This window comes from Thamnophis sirtalis, unplaced genomic scaffold (genome assembly GCF_051295495.1).
Source record: "Thamnophis sirtalis isolate CommonGarterSnake01/CBP01778 unplaced genomic scaffold, rThaSir2_p1.2 scaffold_3, whole genome shotgun sequence".
Classification (NCBI taxonomy): Eukaryota; Metazoa; Chordata; class Lepidosauria; order Squamata; family Natricidae; genus Thamnophis; species Thamnophis sirtalis.
Genome location: NW_028261383.1, coordinates 98,393,401 through 98,409,298, shown reverse-complemented (window position 1 = coordinate 98,409,298; position 15,898 = coordinate 98,393,401). Strand labels below are relative to the sequence as shown.

At 38.8% G+C, this 15,898-nt stretch overlaps 1 long non-coding RNA gene across 1 annotated transcript in view; it reads right to left on the bottom strand.

Annotated features, from left to right (window-relative positions):
• LOC148048075 (uncharacterized) overlaps nt 1–15,898 on the bottom strand; it is a 93,197-nt gene that overhangs the window by 10,644 nt on the left and 66,655 nt on the right. The window contains exon 2 of the long non-coding RNA XR_015695787.1: nt 2,277–2,362. This is a non-coding gene — a long non-coding RNA (uncharacterized LOC148048075). The remainder of the gene's footprint in view (nt 1–2,276; nt 2,363–15,898) is intronic.

The following is a 15,898-nucleotide window of genomic DNA, read 5'->3' as shown; positions in this document are numbered from 1 at the left end:
TATGTTCATGATGATCCATCTTGTCCACAATGGGGATCAGAGAAAGATGCAAGCAATGGAGATGGGCAGTGGTGGGCGGCTGCCGGTTCGGACTTGATCAGGTGAACCAGTAGTTGCGACCTGCGGGTTAGAGTTACCCAGGTTGCCCAGGCGCAATATCATCCCATATCACATATGCGCGAAAGGCACAAGAAAATGAATTGCATGTGCTTTAACACGCACACATGTGCGGATGGTACATATGCACATTTCTGGTGCTGGGCGAACCAGTTGTTACAGTATGTGATGTCCACCTCTGGAGACAGGGTACCATGTTGTATGGGTTGTTGTTTTTTTGTAATTGCCCCAAATGGACGGTTTTTAAAATAAAATAAAATCTGGGGAGGCTGCTTGATACTTGCCTCGAAAAATCCATATTCTCAGGAGTATTCTCTCACATTACATATAAGCTGGTTTGACAAAATCAGAAATGAGGAGGTGGTAAGCCACCCGGGAAAGCCAAGGGAAACCATCAAAACCATGAAAAAGCAAAAGTTATAATATTTTGGACATGTGATGCAACACCCAGAAAAGTACAGCATACTTCACTTAATCCTCCAGGGAAAGATTGAAGGCAAATGAGGTCCAGGCAGAAGAAGAACATCATGCTTCAAGACTTAAGGGACTGGTTTGGACAAAACTCAGCAGCACTTTTTCGTGTGGCTGTTGATAAAAATAGGATCACCAACATGATCGCCAACGTCCAATGATGGATATGGCACAAGAAGAAGAAGAATATTTTCTCATACTAAAATTCAGAAGCATCACTAGTCTTGCTTCTCCTATTTCTTCAAGTTTCACTTCCCTAGAGCATCACAGGGAAAACCATTGTCTGTATGCTTTTGATCTTTGTAGGCATAGGCACATCCCAACATTTGAATATCTTTTCCAAAGCCTTCATTGCTACTTTACTACGTGCTAATATGTGCAATATTTCTTGACTGCTTGACTGTTCCTTTATTGTTGATAGTTAAACCCCAAAGGCAGAAGCTGTTCACCACTTCAATATCTTCATTGTCAGTGTTATAAAATCCTTCAAAAGATTTTCCCCAAAGAATGAGAGCTGGTGGGGAGGGGGGAATAACTCAATAACGAAATCCTTGTGAATGGTGGTACTGAGTGGTAGATGTGAGGGAAAGAATGGAACTTGAAGTAAATATGACTCACGCAAAAGACTTCAGGAAAGAGAGGAGAATTATTGGTGTAAAAAGCATTTAGAGAGATGCTTTGCAAATTACATCAAATTGAGTGAAACACATTTCCTCACGGCACTGAGCTGACTCCTTTGGAAAGTGCAGCATGGTTTTCATTAAAGTGCTCCACTCCACTTGCATACAGAGGCAGTCATTCTGCCTGGCAAAAGAAAAGACATCTGCATGCACAGACGCAGGAGGCTGACCCAGGAAGCTCCTCAAAGTAGTACTCTAACCTTCCCTCAGGATGTGGCTGCCCTAGTGCCATAGCACAAGGGCTTTGAATGTATCAAACTATTCCTTTGAACACTTTGCCATGAGGATTGTTTTAGTGAACAGAGTCAGATAGATTTCAAAAGGATTGAAAATGAAAAAAAAAAGCGGAACTAGTGTGAACAGGAAGAATGTAGTCTGCTTTAGAAATTAACGTACCCAATATACAGATAATCCTTGACTGATGACCACAATTGAGCCCCAAATTTCTGTTGCTAAGTGAGACAGTTGTGAGGTGAGTTTTGCCCCATTTTATAACCTGTCTTACCACAATGAATCGGTGAAGTTGTTAAGTTAGTAGCATGGTTGTTAAGTGTTTTCCCCATTGACTTTGCTTGTCAGAAGGTTGCAAAAGGTGATCACATGACTCCAGAAAATTGCAACCATTGTAAATATGAGTCAGTCGCCAAGTGTTTGAATTTTGATTACATGACTATGGGGAATAGTCTAAGTGTGAAAAATGGTCCTAAGTCACTTTTCTCAGTGCCATTGCAACTTCGAACAGTCACTAAATGAACAGTTGTAAGTCAAGGACTATCTGTTCTCATGAATAAGTTGACGCTCAAATTTTTTATTAAGATACCATGAAAAGTGCACCACCCGCTAAGAGAAGCCCTCAAAATCTACATATGTTTGGAAATGGGACGGGACATTTTTTAATGGTATTTTGATTAAAAATGTGAGAATTGTCTTAGTCACAGATAAGCTTATTGGTGAGTATATGCATGATATACAAGTAGTTTTTAAAAAATATTACCTTATATACAGTACCTGCAGATAAACCAATCCGTGGATATGCCAAAGCCAATTTTGGGGGAATCTGTTGGCACCGAAAATTCTCAGCTTATCCATGATATCTAGAGTAATGTATAAATAAAACAATCAAAATAAGGCAATCAAATATTTTCAGGACTTGTCTTGACTGCCATATCAAGTATCATGCCTCTATGCTTTAATAATAAACTATTCAAAGATAATAATGATAACTCATATCAGAACTTATCTGAATTATTGTGGGGTGATTATTGAAAGTCTAATTTGGTTAAAAAAAGAAAAAAAGATAAGCAACAACTCTTTTTTAAAAATCTCTAAAAACCAAACTGCCCACATCTATTGCATATTTGTAGTACAAGGAGGGTCTTTGTCATAAGCCTTAGCAATATTTTAGGGGTGATGTCACTTCCATTTCCACAATACTTTCTTAATCTGTGCAGTATAAATGGTTCTTACATCCATGAAAAGGCACCAGGTGCTACAGCCTTTTCTTCAGAAATTTGTACAGGTGTAGGAATCAGACACCTGCAGTGTATATTCAAAGATCAATGCATTTCTCAGTCATTAGAGAAAATACTCTTCAGAATATTTATTTACGAAGAACTCTTATTTATTCTCATTATCTATCAAAGTAAATAAATGTTACCGGAGCTTGATTCATATGGCACTTATGAAAATAGGAGCTTTGTGGTGTTCAGCCATATGCCTATCAGGGCAAGAATGATGCAGTGTGGGTAGGATATGGCCCTTTCATGGAGTTTGACTTCAAAGATAGATAGGTAGATAGATAGATAGATAGATAGATAGATAGATAGATAGATAGATAGGTAGGTAGGTAGGTAGGTAGGTAGGTAGGTAGGTAGGTAGGTAGGTAGGTAGGTAGGTAGGTAGGTAGGTAGGTAGGTAGGTAGGTAGATAGATACATAGATAGATAGATAGATAGATAGATAGATAGATAGATAGATAGATAGATAGATAGATAGATGATAGATAGATAGATAGATAGATAGATAGATGATAGATAGATGATAGATAGATAGATAGATAGATAGATAGATAGATAGATAGATGATAGATAGATAGATAGATAGATAGATAGATAGATAGATAGATAGATAGATAGATAGATAGATATAGGAAGGAGGGAGGGAGGGAGGGAGAGAGAGAGAGAGAGAGAGAGAGACAGAGACAGAGACAGAGACAGAGACAGAGACAGAGACAGAGACAGAGACAGAGACAGAGACAGAGACAGAGAGAAATATTGAGGAACTAAAAAGTCAGATTGTTCAGATTTAGTCTCTATATTTCATTTCATATCAATTCATCAGGTGGACCCAAAACCCCAGTTGGAATTTGCCGGGATGGGTAGAGTGGATAAATGGATAGATAAACCTGTTAGATGTCTTTATTTTAGTTTTGTTTATGTATTTGATTGCAAATAATATTTTATTTTTAAAAACTAAGAACAAAGTTAGTATTGAGGCATTAAAAGATTCAGGAATGCCATTTAGGGGATCTGAAGAATTATTTCAAGTTGTAATATTAAACATACAGTACGGTATGGTACCATATGGTATGGTACGGTATGATTAAATTGTGATACTATTGGTTAGTGTCCTGCTATTTCTGTTGAAAAAATAATCAGATCACACTGCAAGATAAGACTTTAATCTGTGGCTAGCCACAGCAGCTCTTTGTAGAGGTTACATTTCAGGAAACTACAATTAAGCAAGTTGGATTTCTTTTCTTTTCTTTTTCAGAAACACCCACAGTTTAAAATAAATGTGCTGAAATTTCTAGTGCAGTGATGGCCAACCTTTTTTTGCTGCTGTGCCAAAAGCAGGGGGAGCACAGGGGGGGGCATGCGCCAGCATGCCACACCCATAATACTATGCACGCGTGCCCCCTCCAGCGTGCACACACACGCGCGCCATCAGCTACAAACCCCTTTTGCCAGTTTTTTCATCTTCACCAGGCTACAGAGGTTGTTCCAAGACAGAAGAGGAAGCAGTCTGAAAAATCAACATTCTGTTCATTTATAAGAAAACCGCCCTTCTTGCTTCTTTAAGAACATGCTCACCTCTGGAGTTCCCCAAGGAGATGAGTCTCATTCAGTGCAATAAACCTTCTGACATGACGCATATTCCAAGAAAGATAACCTATACATTTAATAAGATGATTCATCCCCTTTGTCTACTACAACACCGAGAAAAGGATTCATTCACTTTCCTAAGTGGCTAAAGCAATTGCCAAGGGTTACAAACAAAGGAAAAGCACTAGCATCCAAGGGCTTTAATGCTAACGTTAGAGGGAGCACTTAAGCCTCTAAGAGACCACGTGTATCTCATGTAGAAGTTTAGCATCAGATTTCCTGCTTCTGTGTTACACTGCACTATTTTGCATTTTCACTACTGTGCTAATTTGAGCTCTCAAGCTTAGGCTAGTAACAACAATGCTGTCAAGTGCATCTGCATTACAGAGCCAACATCTTTGCTAATGGCTGTTAGCATGCAGGAATAGAAGCATGAAGACTGCTCAGTCCAAAATGCTATGCAGATGCTATGCTTACTGTGGCCAAGGAAACGGATGCCCAATGGATGCCCTAAGCTAAATAACTCTATGCCTCAACCACGTCTTCACTAAGTGAATGATTGCATATACAATCACGTGAAATCACAGTGCCAAGTCCTTTGACTGCATTCTTTTCAAGAATTAGAAGGTTGTAATGCATTGACAAGTGGCTCAGTGGCTAGGACGCTGAGCTTGTCAATCAGAAAGGTCGGCAGTTCGGCGGTTCGAATCCCTAGTGCCTCCTAATGGAGTGAGCTCCCGTTACTTGTCCCAGTTTCTGCCAACCTAGCAGTTCAAAAGCACACAAAAATGCAAGTAGGAAAATAGGAACCACCTTTGGTGGAACGATAACAAAGTTCCATGCACCTTTGGCATTTAGTCATGCCAGCCATATGGCCACCAAGACGTCTTCCAATAGCGCTGGCTCTTCGGCTTTGAAACGACGATGAGCATTGCCCCCTAGAGTCGGGAATGACTAGCACATATGTGCGAAGGGAGCCTTTACCTAATGCGTTGATGTGGTATAAGTAGGGATCCAAGCAGTGTGGCCTTTTGTAACTGACAAATGGAAGTCTTGTTTATGCACAGATTTTCTAAGTGGCATCCAAGATCTTTTGATATAGTACAGGGTGCCAATAACTACTGAATCACCACTGCTGGTTTATTTTTATTATTCTAGTTGGTCACACAGTCAGATGTTTAGACTGGATATGGCATTTTTATCCACCTATTTATCCACCTTCCCAAAGACCTGGGGGGGTGGGGTAAATGTAAATGCGCTCTACATGGGGCAGCCCTTGAAGAGTGTTCGAAGACTCCAATTAGTCCAGAATGCAGCCACGCGAGCAATAATGGGTGCACCAAGGTACACCCACGTTACACCTATCCTCCGCGAGCTGCACTGGCTACCTATTAGTCTCCGAATCCGCTTCAAGGTGCTGGTCGCTACCTATAAAGCCCTACATGGCATCAGACCTGGGTACCTGAGAGACCGCCTCCTGCCGATTACCTCTCTCAGACCAATTAGATCGCATAGGTTGGGTCTCCTCCGGATTCCATCTGCCAGCCAATGTCGGCTGGCGACTCCCCGGGGGAGAGCCTTCTCTGTTGCAGCTCCGGCCCTCTGGAACGAGCTCCCTGTTGAGATCCGGATCCTTACTACCCTCCCGGCCTTCCGCAAAGCCACCAAGTCCTGGCTGTTCCAGCAGGCTGGGGGGAGCTGAGAAGCATCTACCTCCACAGAAATTGTGAATGTTGGTTTTGTTTTTAATATGTTGTCTTTGTCTCATTCCCCCCTTTCCCTTGTCTTTTGTGAGCCGCCCGGAATCCTCCGGGAGTGGGCGGCATACAAGACAAATTAATAAATAAATAATAAATAAATGTTATTTGACCTATAGGTTACCAGGAGCACCTTGAATTGCACAAAGAAATCAATTGACAATCAATGCAGTTCATATAGCAACAATAACAGGTAAGAACTATGAGAAGTAATCATTACAACTTGAGACACTGCAGTTTAAACCAGCTGTAGCTTCTGGAGAAGAAAGCGCCAAAGTTCAGCCAGATTTTTCTTAATTTTCAACTAGCTAAGAGATTCAACTTCTCTTCCATCAACCAAGAAAAAAAAATGGATATCCACTACTGCAACTCATGATTTATTTATCCCCCGGGTGTATGAATATGTGTTTTTATAAATATATGGACTCACATTCCATACGGTTATCACAGTGGTGGGTTTCAAAAAAAATTCAAACCTACTCTGTGGGTGTGGCCTCCTTGGTTGGAATGGCTTGCCGGCCATGTGACCTGGTGGGGGTGGCTTGCCGGCCATGTGTTTTAGTTCCTCAGTCTCTCTCTCTCTCTCTCTCTCTCTCTCTCTCTCTCTCTCTCTCTCTCTTTCCTTTTGTCTCTTTCCTTTTTTTCTTTCATCTCTCTCTCACTTTTTCTTTCTTTCTTTTTTTCTTTCTTTCTTCCTTTCTTTCTCTTTCTCTCTCTGTGTGAGTTTCTCTCTGTGTGTAGATTTGACGAACTGGTTCTACTGAACTGGTGCGAACTGGTAGGAACCCACCTCTGGGTTATCAGATGTGAACTCCAAAAATCTGGAGGAGACATTTATTTAGACTCAGAAGTCCACCTGATTACCAAATGATTCAGAGCAGATTATTTAATTAAAATAAATATTTTTTTAAAAAAATGAAAAAAAAGTACATGTGCATCAGGACAAAATGCATATTGCATTAGAAAATATCAATCAGAGACTACAGACTTAGAAGAATAACAACTATGCTTTTAAAGACTTGGAGAAATCTTGTAGAGAAGGAACCATGCAAACCTCCAGAAAACGTTGTTCAAGAGGATACATGCCATGATAGAGAAGGTAAATTTCTGGGGTTCTACTAGGTGACATGGTTTGATAGAAAGGACCAAAGTGTTATCCACTCTACCAGATCTTACTGGACATGCAGAAACCACTAATGACAATCCCTAAAATAACTAGGTCTATGCCATAGAGAGCTTAATTGATGATAACCAGCACTAGAATTGTACCCAGAAGCAAACTGGAAACCAATGCAGCTTGATGACACATGGATTGCATCAAGGAACCCCCATTGCTACCCCTTTTGAACTAACTATAGCAGAGAGTCAAGAATATGATCTTGATAGAGATATGCAAGATCTGTTAGAGCAATTAGGGGTGAAAATCATTTTAAATATACAACAGGCAATATTTGGAACTAGCTCAGAAAGATACTTCCCTGATTTGCTGAAGTATAAGAAGGAGGAGAATATCCTTCACAAGCTGATTTGCAAGGTTCTGTTATTATAGCTAATCTCAATAAAAGTAATTTAGCTGTCTTTTTTGGGGGGGTCTGGTCTAGTGGGACTGATCCTATGTAGAGCAAACAACTATTTGAAGGGTCTCCTGTTGTACACATGAGTTTTCCAAAGTTGTGAATTAGCTTCAAATGAAGAAATACCAAGACCAAGCAGGCAAAAGACTAGCAGACCACATCCACAAACAGAAACTACCTGTTAGAAAACATGACAACTAGTCTCACAACAAATGGATAGACTGAACTACATTTTCAATTAGGATTTTATTAATCTCTTAGGCCAAGACAAATCCAAAAATATATTCATGTTCATACAAATTTTCACTCACATAAGTGCAAGTGATTTTTTCCCCACAGTGCACTAATCTTCATGCTTTTCCTATTATGCACATTTTTGAAAAATGGACTTTGTTGTGTTAGTATATTTATGGGTTGGATGAACTAGGAAATTGAATAGTGTGTGAACTAGGAAATTGAAACTGAACAAATCTTTCTTTTGTTCCCTCTTAAATCCCAGCAACATCTTTTCAGAAGGCCATTGCTTCTTAGCATTCAAGTGTTATTGCTAGCACTTTTTCCATACAGCCGTAAGCAAAGTCTCCAAGGTATTTTACTCTGTGCTTGAGAAAATAAAGTGTAAAACTATTGTCTGTCTCCCAATAATAAGTCTGTCTTTTTAAAATATTCAAGCAGAGATGTTAGACTTACCTTCTGCTTAATTTATCAGTGACCGAAATGCATATTCACATTTTATGGAGCTGTTAAATCAGGGGTTTATTATTGTCAGTTCAAATAAATTAATGACAGGACAGAACTGTGCCCAGCCTCTTTTTGAAAGGAAGACATAGCTGCTCCAATTTATTTGGATAATTTAAAAATTTGCTTCATTGTAGAAGAATATCCAAATAACCATAGATAAAGCAGAGGTGAGAGAACATGAGAAAACTCTGTCAGAGGCCCAGGCCGGCTGTGGCAGGGGTGGGTTCCTGCCAGTTCTAACCTCTTCTATAGAAGAGGTTCCACAAATCTACAGTGCCATTTAGAACCGGTTCCAGCTCCGCCCATCTGCACATCATCAAGATGAAGAGCGAGAGGAGGAATTCTGGGAGTTGAAGTCCACAAGTCTTAAAGCTGTCAAGTTTGAACACCCCTGGGGTTTTTTTCTAAAGCGTTGAGGGTGCAAGGGTCTTGTAACTTGACAGTTTAAGACTTGCACACTTCAATGCCAAAGTTCCTGAGCCAACACGACTGGAGGAGGAATTCTGGAAGTTGAAGTCCACAAGTCTTAAAGCTGTCAAGTTTGAACACCACTGGGTTTTTTTTCTAAAGGGTTAGAGGTGCAAGGGTCTTGCAACTTGACAGCTTTAAGACTTGCGTGCTTCAAATGCCAGAGTTTCTGAGCCAACATTTTGGTTGATAATCAAGAGCATTGTTAAGTGAGTTTCACCACATTTTACAAGTTGGCCATGCCCACCCAGTCACATGACTGCCAAACCATCCCACTCAGTCACATGGCTGACAAGCCAATCCCACCCAGTCACATGGCCAGCAAGCCACTCCCACAAAGCAGCCACACCTACAGAAGAGGTTCTAAAAAAAATTGAAACCCACCACTGAGCTGTGGGTACAGTCAGATCCATAATGCCCTGTGCAGGATTGCATATGTCTGTGCAAATCATCTGGATATATGTATGTACAAATACCTGTAATATTTTACCTCTTATTCCCTCACTTTCACAAATGTATGCACATATACACAGAGAGACATGCACATGCAAGAAAACGCAAACCATGGATAGCACACAGTAGGCTCAAAGGAATTTGATGACTACACAAAATCAGGTAGCATGGGTCCACACATTGTGAGTTAGTACAATCATTTAGAAAGTATTCATATCAATGCAGAAAAACGAATGTTTGAAAATAGCAAAATAGATTAATTTGGTTAAAAAGAGGGCAGGGTTGTGTGGCATGTGGAAGATTAATTGCATTATCATGAAAACTTAACCATAGTTTTCATTTGGAGAGGCAATTACTTGTTATTTATCATTTTTTTAAAAACCTAGAAGAGCATTTTTTTTAATTTTTTGTTTTTAACTGAAAACATTCTTTGAATTCTGCTAAATAACATTTCATGATAAATGCCCGGATTTATTTATATGTGCTTAATTTTTCCTTAACGTATCCACCTTCCTTATTTTTTTCTGCATTTGCTTTAGCTTTTGGTGTGCTCTTAATTACAAATATCTAATTCTTTATTCAACATTCAATTTTCCAAATGAAATAAATGATCTGTTTGCATGCGTCATTAGACCATCTGGTTTCATAGGAGAATTCAACAAAGAATCTATTAATTATCATACATGTTTATTCAGCAGTCTTAATTCTTATGCTTACTAATGATTAAATCACAGGGGTCTTAACAAGTAACATCCTCTTTGAAATTTCCATTCTCATAGTTGAAAAAGGGGAAATATTTCAGTTTCTCTCAGATGATAGCTGTTTGAATTAAGTACATCACCTTACTTTAGTACTTAGAACCCATTTCATGGAATATGAGCAGAAGACAGTATATTTTTTTACTGGAAAAAAATGTTGACCAGAAAATGATTAGCACAAATAGTTAAACAAATTATCACAGGCAGAATATCTTTGAATTTGAACAATTTTCTAGCAATCCATATAGATTTATTAAGAACAAGGAAATGCCATCAGGCAACTCCAATTTTCTAAAAAAATAATAATTTAAAAACTTCCTTATTCACATGAAATGAAATTTTTCATAAATAACCCAGTTCTCAAATTGTGGCATTTTGTGAGTGACAGATGTATCTCATCTGACCTTCTATATTCCACACCCAAAACAATCCAATTAATTACTACAGCTACAAAGGAATTTGTAAAACTACAGAGTGAAAGAGAGCCCAAGTGGTGTAGTGAACAAGGTGGTGTACTTAAAATGGGAAGATCAACAGTCAAATACTCCCTCGACACGGAAGCAATCTGGGTCACTCTGGGACGCTTTCTCTCTCTCTTAAGCTATAGACCAAACTTGCGTCATCACAGCATCATCACATGACATATTGGGACTTTTTCCCCTTCCTAAACTGTGCATCATGTGCTGGCAGAGCCAGCACATGATGCACCCAGCCTGCATGTCATGAGTTTGACACCCATGCTATAGACTGACTAAATTGAAAAGCATCTACACTATTTCACTACTATGGAGCAACATGGTAGATTATGGTCCATGACTTTCAATGAAGAGGTCTTAATTGTTTTGTACTAATTATTACAATTGACAACAATTTTAAAAAAGGTTTTGCTTCCTAAAAAACTTTTAGGGATTATGGTTGATCCCTTCAAACAGCACAGATAGAATTTCAGAATGACTGTATCATGTAGGAATTGTAACAAATGTGAAATTAACTTTTATTGACTATAATGTATTTAATTGCATAATGTTTCTGACATGCTGCATGAGTTCAACAGGGCCAAAAGTGTTTTGCTGCTGGGTTTGGTTTGTACAGTGTCTGATGCATCTCACTGCAGTGTCCAACAATAATCAGCCAGAAATGATGGGATCCCAGTTGCCCTGATACCACTTTTCCATTGTTCAAATGTCCTGGTGAAAACTTTCACCATGTTCATCACTGACTGCACCAAGATATTTGGGAAGGAAGGCCGAGTGTGAATGCAGAAAATGAATCTTCAGTGACTTCAGTTGCACTTTATGGCCTTGTATGCTTAAGAAGTTTATCAACCAACCGAATATAGTTTGGTGCTCTGTAGTTACCAAAAAAAGATGTCAACATCTTTGAATGCCAGGTGATTTTTTTCTGACCCATTAAAAAGTCTTTGAACTGCCTGTCTTTGATGATACATTTGATTTGCAGAGGTAAAAATATATTTATTGGGCCAACAAGTGGTTCATGTGCCACATTTTTCTATACTGGAACCAAATTCTTTCAGCGTGACCATTTCTTTTTAATGTAGTGTGACTCTCTTGAATGGCTGTTCCATTTGCATATGAAACAACAATATTTGGTATATCCAAGCTGCATTCCAAGCACCGAGTTCTGCAACCCAACAAGACAGACCCAGACTTCAGAGGATAATTAGAACTGCAGAAAATTACTACCAATTTGCCTTCCATTGAGGACCTCTACACTGCATGAGTCAAAAAGAGGGCTGTGAAAATATTTACAGACCCGTCGCATCCTGAACATAAACTGTTTCACTCCTACCCTCAAAACCATGCTATAGAGCACTGCACACCAGAACAACTAGACACAAGAACAGTTTTTTTTCCCGAATGCCATCACTCTGCTAAATAAATAATTCCCTCAACACTGTCAAACTATTTATTAAGTCTGCATTACTATTAATCTTCTCATCATTCCTATCACACATCTCCTTCCACTTATGACTGTATAACTGTAACTTTGTTGCTCGTATCCTTACAATTTATATTGATTGTTTCCTAATATGATTTGATTGCTTATTAGTACCCTATGACTATCTTTAAATGTTGTATATTATGATTCTTGACAAATGTATCTTTGTCAAGAATCATAAGCATATGCACCAAGACAAATTCCTTGTGTGTCCAATCACAGAATTCTATTCTATTCTATTCTATTCCACTACTTTTAAATCTGCACAGATATTCCAATTGTACATTGTGCATTAGATGTGCTTCAACACCAGTTCCATGTTTTGATATGTTTCTTTCATGTATAACAGGTATTGAATGGTGTACATTCAGGAATTTTATAAAATAGCACATGATAGATATATTTACAGGTTATTTTCATGATTAGCAGCCATAAAGCTACAAGGTAGTGTCCAGGAAGCAAAATCTTTGTTGTCCAGTGTTACTATTTTTATTGAATGCATATATTAGTTAAATCAGTCTTCCAACTGCAAGCATGAACAAGAATTGGAAAGTGTTTGATTGTGATTAGAAACAAATAGCAATGGCTTAATTAGTTGAAATACATTTTGATATGTCAGCAGTGAGGGGTAATGCTTGGACAATCCCAAAGCAGCTCAGGATATGCATGGACTTGCCTCTACATGACATTTTCTAAACTGCTGTCATTTTTTTAAAAATGGTTTTTTAAGTTTTGCAAATCTTCGTTTGAGCTTGCCACCTCTTAAATATGTCCAATTCTGACATCATATTTTCAGAAAAAATTGTAATAATAGTTACTTCCCAAAAGTTACCAGCCACTTATGTAAAATCGCTGTTATATTATTTGGATCCCAAATCAGTGAGGAATAATTTGGGAGGATCTTGTCCGATGAGCAAATATTTACTTCATTATTGGCTTCACCACCAATGGCACAGAAAAAAGGGGAAAAAAGCAGATGAGGCTACAGGAAAGTGTAAACGTTTAATTTGCAAGTTGAAAAATAGCTGCAATTTGCTACATCAAAAAACAATTTTGCAGCTGTTGTTAAAGGACAGGCAATCCTTTTCCCTTCAAATTCAGACACATCTTTCACAGCAAAATATTATAGGAACTATGATCACCCATTTATCTATCATCCTTGAATTCTTATTTTATTAACAATTTAGCTTTGCATTTAGATTATTATGACATTTTTTACAGGAGAGAAGGAAGGCAGATCCCGACCAAAGTGTTTTTCTTAGATCCTCCTTCATTTTCATTCTTTTTTATCTATGGGTTTAGCTGACAGTGAAAGACAGCAACAGTATGTAAGGTATATAAACACAGCTCTTAGCAGTTAGACTTATATACCGCTTCGTAGGCTTTCAGCCCTCTCTAAGCAGTTTACAGAGTCAGCATATTGCCCCCAACAACAATCTGGGTTCTCATTTTACCCACCTCGGAAGGATGGAAGGCTGAGTTAACCCTGAGCCGGTGAGATTTGAACAGCCGAACTGCAGAACTGCAGTCAGCTGAAGTAGCCTGCAGTGCTGCATTTAACCACTGCGCCACCTCGGCTCTATCAAATCAGTTGCATGGCTAAACTCCAAATTATTATGGGAAATTTAAATGATGATTTGTAAACCCAACTGATGGGAGAGTTGGTGGACCCTGCCAGGCCCTGGGAGGTTTTATTTCTTGTTGCAATAGGATGCTAAGCTTTGGATCAGTAATCTCTTTCCTAATTAAAATCAGGACAATTTAAGAGGAATTGGGTTCTTATAAATTTTAAAAACATGTTTCCAGAGATTGTAAACAGGGAGTGGGTGACAGCTCATCACTAGTCACCAACTTATTGAAATTGCACAGGCTTTTGGCGGAGATCATTCATCTCAATTGCTTTTCGTGACTCAGAAATATTTTGTATGGAAAAAGTAGAATTAGCTAACTTAGCTAAAGACGGATATGATATGAGTCAATGGGCCTCTGAATGTAATCTCTCAGACCACTTCCACAATGAAATTGATGTGTGTGTGTGTGTGTGTGTGTGTGTGTGTGTGTGTGTGTGTGTGTGTATAAAAGGGAGGAAGTTTTTTCCTTTTTTCTTCCTCCCTTTTCCAGCACCTTTTCCAGCACCTTAAACCTACAGGACATGAAATTAGTTTTGAAGGAAACAATCTCCAAAACTGAACACTTCAACAAGAGAATAATTATGGAATCTATTGAAATAGAGAAACACCCCCACAACATGAATAAACGTGATGATACCTCCTGCCTACCAGACATCTGGAAACCAGCCTTAGTCAACAAACGAGCCCCACCCAGGCTGTTACAACACAAAACAATAACGGACACACAGCCAGCACCAATCAGCACCAATCTACCGATCATGATAAAACCACACAACCAATCATTCCACTTACTGAAACAAAGCCAGCACTCCACACACACAGACCAAGATTTATAGAAAGATGGCATCTCCGACCATGCTTTTAAGCCCAAAACCCAGCCTGAAGATGGTGAGTGAGACCTCACTAAAACGTTGGCAAGACAATCTCAATCTTACATGGGAAAAGACACACACACACGTGTGTGTGTGTGTGTGTGTGTGTGTGTGTGTGTGTGTATGCAAATGGACCAGTGCTTCACAGGATCAGTTCTTCTCCTCACTGCCCTTTCACTTTTTTTATTACAGACTTCCTTCTTCCAAGGGTGTCAAAGAAGCAGACATAGTCATCTGCCATATCTCTCATTTTGTCCTTGTCACAGTCCTATGAAGCTAACTGAACTGAGAGATAACCAAACCTGCTTGCTTAGCATCTCCATCAGCTCCAAGCTGAACACCCATCTAATGTAAAACCTGGATGTTGGTAGATCAATCTCATAGGTAGTTTCTGATTGTGGGGTGAATTCTAAGCACAAAATGGCAAAGACAACCAGGGGAACATAAGGTGGAATTGGCAGGCTGAGTTCATGGTTATCGGCCTGCCAAGGGCAGGGAATAATGATATCACACACCTCCCACCCTCATGCAAATGATACAAACTATATACAGGGCACCATTTACAGCCATTTCCAGTGCCCCAAAGTCACTTGACCATGATTTATGGTATTTTTCCTAGAAAGCAGCATTTATTTCCAGTTTCCAGCAGAAACAACCCCCTAGCAGTTAAGTGAACAATGGGGTCACTTAACAATTGTATTCACTTAACAACCCCAGCGTTCACTTAATGACATTCACTTAACACTTAACGACTGCAACATTTACTTAATGACCAGTGCAAAAGAGTCATAAAATTGGTTCTGGTCACATGCTGACTTACTTTACAATTGTTATGACTTATGACCATAGTTTGCAGTCATACCTTGAGGACTACCATAATTTGCATAATTTGAATAACAGCATGGATTCTATTGGACGCCTATGACTGAGTCCCCTAGAGTCTTGATACCTAATCATAGTTTTAATAGTATATTCAAAGTTCTAGTCCAATAACTTATCTGCTCTACCACCCTAGCATTCCTCCTCTATATTTTAGGAGAATTATTATTTTTCCCCACCATGTATAAGAGATAAGAAAATTTCTGAGAGATTAGAGAAGAGTATTTGGTAAGGATCCTACAATTTAATATTTAGTAGGAATTAAGAATTTCTCTGTCCAAGTTTGATTTGCAAAACAAGTTCTTTCTAGGGGATAAAACTGTCCTCTCCTTTAAATTAGACATGCAGTTTGGCTTTTGTATTGCATTTCAGTTTTAAAATTTTTAAGCCAATGAGTCATTTATATACACCAGTTGTATTTCTTATATTTTTTAA